At 42.2% G+C, this 5,734-nt stretch overlaps 1 pseudogene; it reads right to left on the bottom strand.

Annotated features, from left to right (window-relative positions):
- Positions 1-3,567: 3,567 nt before the first annotated feature.
- On the bottom strand, positions 3,568-4,806 carry LOC130122068 (serine/arginine-rich splicing factor 9-like; annotated as a pseudogene).
- Between the last annotated feature and the right edge of the window lie 928 nt (positions 4,807-5,734).

Genomic DNA, 5,734 nt, shown 5'->3' with positions numbered 1-5,734 from the left:
GGACATTAAACAACAAAAAGAAACACTAATGTCACATGATGTGCCAAGCAGGCCGTGGGCAAAGGTGGGCACGGATCTGTTCATGTTTGAAAACAAAGACTACCTCATAATTGTTGATTTTTTCTCAAATTTTTGGGAAATAGATTACCTGGCAGATACCAAGTCAACCACAGTGATACGGAAGCTGAAAGCTCATTTTGCCCGCCAAGGTATCCCAGATATTGTAATCTCGAACAATGGCCCACAGTATTCGTCACAAGAATTCCAGAAGTTCAGTTGACTGTGGGGATTTCAACATAAAACCTCATCACCAGGTTACCCGCAAAGCAACGGCAAAGCTGAGTCAGCTGGTAAGACAGCAAAAAGACTCTTGCTCAAAGCCAAGGCTGCTGGACGGGATCCTTATCTCGCCCTTCTGGACCACCGCAACACACCATCACAGGGTACTGATACCACACCAGCACAGCGGCTGCTCAGTCGCCGTACCAAAACACTACTGCCAACCAAGGCAAGCCTGTTACAGCCGAAAGTTGTGCAGGTGAAACAGGATTTACAAAATAACCAACAACGGCAGAGGGCATACTACGACAGGTCGGCTAAAGACTTGGACACGCTTGCCCCAGGTGAATGTGTGAGAGTTCAGCCTCTCGCACCCCACACTGGCTGGAGAGTGGGCAAGGTGCTGAGGCCGGTCGATAGGAGATCCTATGAGGTCCAGCTGCACACGGGTGGTGTCATCAGGAGAAATCGCAGACACCTCAGGCATGCACCAGGGGCAATCTTCACTGACACTATGGACATGGAGATCAGCAGCCCCAGTCAGCCAGAGAGTGTTGAACCCGGACATTCAGAGAGTGTTCCTTCACGCAGTGTCTTAGCAGGAAACAAAACCAAGGACACTGGTGACAGGGCCAACCCTGTTACCACCAGATCAGGCCGCTCTGTTGTGCAGCCGCAGCGATACAAAGACTTTGTGACCTCACATAGATGAATGGATCTGTAGCACTAATGGACTTTGGGGGGGGCATGAATGAAAAAGAAAAAAAAGTGAATCACAAATGTTGTGCAAATGTATTAAAGGTTCTAAAAAAAAAGAGAAGAAACTGAAAAGAGAAAGGATGTAACAATAGGAACTATTGTTAGGAACCATTGTTTAGTTCCTTGTTTACACAGGGGTCGTTTAGGTTGTTGCACCTGGAATAACGGACCGAGCATGATGCATAACCTTACGTGCCGAAGTTATTATTAAAGTTTATAGCCCCGTGGGGTTGAAACGAGTTGTAACGTCTCATTAGTAGAAGGAAACAACACACTTTAACAAGTCGTGACAACTTTCTCTTTCGGCTACACAACGTGCACCATCAACAACAACAAAAAACCCGCGCAGCGGAAGTGTGTCACTGTAAACCCGAACCGAGGAAACAGCAGCTGTAAACTAACGTTCCTACTAGCTCAATAAGGGGAATTATGCAGCCCCATAACCACTACATCAGGAAAAAAAACAATTCTTTCAGCTAGACTTGTTTCTTTCAAAAAGTTGATGATATGACAATAGTTTACATGATGACCCCCCCGTAAAGTTTATAATGAAAAACTATTATTTTCTAGCTTCCGTTAACGATTAAAACAGCTGATCTAGTTTCTCACTGTATGCTCTACAATTTAGTGTCTTGAGTTGTCGCGATGTAGGCACTTCCCTGTTTTCCTATTTTGCATAGTGAATAATTGAGACCTGTGTGACCAATCCTTAACTAGGTTATGATGCAATCTCTACTACTAGGATATGATGCAATATTCTCTTCAGTTCTAATACTCCACTCTCCTGGCTCCAATATGTTTCTGAATTCGCTAGCGGTGTCCACCAGTATCACTGTCATCCCAGTCTCATATCCATCCCAGCTTTTTCCAAGCGTAATTTAATGAATGCTTTGGTCTCAGCTCTACTTATGGGAATCATCCTGTATTCTAGGCATTTGCTTGTCTAATATATCCACCTCTTTGTTCCCATCTACTTTAGTTGATTCATATACCGTTGGTTTCCAGCCTATACAATAGGTAGAATATTTTTATTAGAATATCTTGATGTTGGGGTCCGCGGTGGTGTATAGGTCTAAGCATCGGCTTTGTGTCGATGCAGTTGCCCACTGGGGACCAGGGTTCGCGCCCCGGTCCGGTCAAATCCGACTATGGCTGGACTTTGGCAACGCTGTCTTCGGGAGGGGGGCGGAGTCGGTTTGTGTTCGTCACATGAATACGTCTGTGTGTGTGTGTGTCAGAAAAAGCAGTGGTTCGGCCTGTATTCGCCTCGCCACTTTCGTGACGAGGCGTCTCCTTCGAACGCGAACGCATGCAGTACGAGGGTGGGTGTTTGAATTAAAATAGGTATCGATTGGCCACTAAATTGGGAGAAAAGGGGAAAAATCAGAAATAAATAATAATTTTAAAAAAGAATATCTTGTTGTATGATGACCTTAAAGACACGAGACTAAATGCTGATAAACTGTCTGGTATGATTACCACATACACTGCTTTCATGCTTTCATCTACCAACTGTAAAGCTAACACTATCACCATCAGTTCAACTGTTTAAACAGGTACATGGTTTGATACCCTCTTCCTTACCAAAAACTTGAGCTCAAGGACTGAAGATTGTGGTACCTGCATGCCCAGCAGCAGGATCCTTTGACCAGTCTGTGAATCATAGTTCATATCTGAACTGGAGGAATGCACTCAGTAGATGCTCAAACTTGGCAACAAAAACTTTTTTTCGCCTTCTGAGGGAAAGGAAATACAAGCACAGACGGACAGGGGAAAAAAAGTGTTTTTCCTGCCATTATAAGACTTTGGCGCAGTGCCAAAGTCGATTGAACAAAAAATATTGGAGGGGGGGTTAATATGCAGCGCTCAAGAAAAAAAAAACAACAAAAAAATCTACCAAAATATAGCTGCAAGCAGTGATGAGGTGACCAAACAGTTCAAGCACATCCTCAGGAAGGCAATCCGAGTCCATATACCAAGTTTAATGTCAATACATAAAACGTGTTGCCGAGATATGATCTTGCTTCCTGTTTGGCAGTCACCGCCGATGGACTAATGGTTTAGAAAATCAAAAATCTATCTGATAACTTTTGTGAGGCTTGGTCTGAAGATAATGTGTCAAGTTTGGTGAAAATTGGGCAAACACTGTGGCCTGTGAACATTTAAACATTCTGAATAAATCCAAGTTGCCATGTCTCATCCTTGGGACCTCCCACAGTATCACCAGACATGTTATTTAAGGCAAACACATCAACAGATATTAGCCAACACATATTCTTCTTTATTATAGCATTCCAAAATAGTCAAATGACGCAGAATGTCCACAACAGCTAGTGACAGCTGGAAATCCACAATCTCAATTTACCATGCATCTTAAAATTCCCCCCTAAGGTAGTGATTTTAAAATGTAAATGTGAGACAGGGTAAAAAAACAAACAAACAAAAAACTTCAGTTACAAAATATCTAACTAGCATGAATTGTGGGCTCTTCTACTGATAGTGGTGGTGGACTATGGTGCTGCAGGTGGACTATGCATGACATGGTAGTGTCTGGTACCATTGTGGAGGAGGTCCTCTGTTCTGGTAGGGTGGCGATAGCGTCTTCTGGATCTGGAGCGGGAACGTGATCGCCCCCAGCTTGGTGTACCCCTCTTCTCATAGACACGGATATATGCAGTCTCACCCTGCAAGGGTGGCATAGAAATACACCTTATTACCCAGAACATTCTATTCACTTAGTACATAGAAAGCACATCTGACCAGTTGACTAAACAGGTAGTGATACACACCTGATGGGAGCGAAACCTAGTCTTGTCCAACGTACGCAAAGCATTTTCCATATCCTCTCTACAGTCGAACTCGACCACTCCCTCACCATGTCTGTACACATTAACAAACCACACACGTCCTGCTTTACGCATGTGGTCTTTCAGGTCCTGCCAGCTCCCAGTTGGTGGCAATCCTGAAAAGGGGATACAAAAAAAAAGGCCAACAATAATAAATCATCTTCAGTTCTGTTGGGAGCCAAATGTCAATGTCACTACGTTTTACATGAGTTGGTAAACAAGACGACTAGTACTTTGACAATAAACATGCAAAAACAAAAGTATAAATGTATATAAATGCTAACTTCAGAATTTCCAGACCGGCCGGTGTTTGCAGTTATGCATGACCAGTTTGAGTATACTATTTTGTTTCTCATGATTTAAGCAGTTGATCGAACCTCATCCATTTAGTCCCCTTTACCTCCAGTCTGCCATGAGAAAGACAGACACAAAACTGCGTATGACTCTTAATGTCCACCTACCAGTCACTATGACACGGAATGCGGGTTTGTGGGGTGAGGGTCCAAACCTCCCTCTAGGTCCTCCTCGTGGATATTCTACACGAAGCTTGGAACCTCTATATCCATTCCGATTCCTTCCATCAACAGCATCATCTGCATTCCTAAAAGAAGAGAGCATAGAACTCCTTACTAAAGCGTGCCTGTTTCACTAAAGGACACACACCTAGCAAAACCTCCTCCATCCATTCTCTCTAAATCACAAGATGTATGTTTCCAACAAGAGCAATGTGATTCGACTTGCCAAAGATCATCCCAGAAACTCACCGTGAGTCTTCAAAGCAGACGAAGGCAAAGGAGTTAGTGCCTCTATTTTTCTTCAGTTCAATATCTCTGATTCGTCCATATTTGAAGAAGAGCTCCTGTATGTCTCTCTTCTGGACATCCATTGGAAGATTCCCCACATAAATTCGTCCAGCCGCCATGGTGGTTAGAGGACTGGTTCTGCAAACACAGAATGGAGGCACCTGCAGGCTTTAAGCTCACTTCTTGTTCTCACAAATAGCTGATTTTGTCATCTAATATCACACCTAGGAATTTATTTTCATATACTCTTTCTAGTTGGACATTGTCTATCACTACATTTACTTTGATGTTTATTTCATGAATTCCAAACAACATAAACTTTGTTTTGTCCAGATTTAAGGATAATTTGTTTTTGTCAAACCACCCTTTTAATTTTTCTGTTATGGTCATCTCCAAAAGCTGCTGTAAATTCTCACCAGAATAAAATATATTCATGTCATCCGCAAATAAAACAAATTTCAATATTTTTGATATATCATTTAAGTACAGAATGAACATGTCTTTATGCATGCTCAATAATCCAGGTAAGAAAATCAAAGAAGGTTGAATCAGTTCATCTGGATACGTTTACTGACACATACGTTGATTGAAACCAATGCTATTTTAATAAACATTTTCAACAGCATTGTGTCTTATCTTTCTAAATGTTTACAATATAACTCTAAATAACACATGTAAATGATTTAACACTCTAACAGCAGGCTAACCAAAGCTAACCTAGGGAACTTCTGAACATTTATGCGTCAAAACGAATCCCTTACTTTTACACACACACACACACACACACACACACACACACACACACACACACACACACACACACACACACACACACACACACCTTGTTTACTTTCTTACATTCACACAACCTAATTTGAGCATCAGTCTAGAAAAAATGCTAGGTTGGTAAGAGATGTCCAGCTTTTGTGGATACCAGCTCATATAGGTATTAGAGGAAATGAAACAGTGGATCAACTGGCCAAAATCGGTTTAACAGCGAGTCATGTAGAACTGTCAGGACCAATCAATAAAGCAGAAACAAAACCA

The sequence above is a fragment of the Lampris incognitus genome, chromosome 12 (genome assembly GCF_029633865.1).
Source record: "Lampris incognitus isolate fLamInc1 chromosome 12, fLamInc1.hap2, whole genome shotgun sequence".
NCBI lineage: Eukaryota > Metazoa > Chordata > Actinopteri > Lampriformes > Lampridae > Lampris > Lampris incognitus.
Note: the sequence above shows the minus strand (reverse complement) of the source record. Positions and strands in the feature narration are given on the sequence as shown.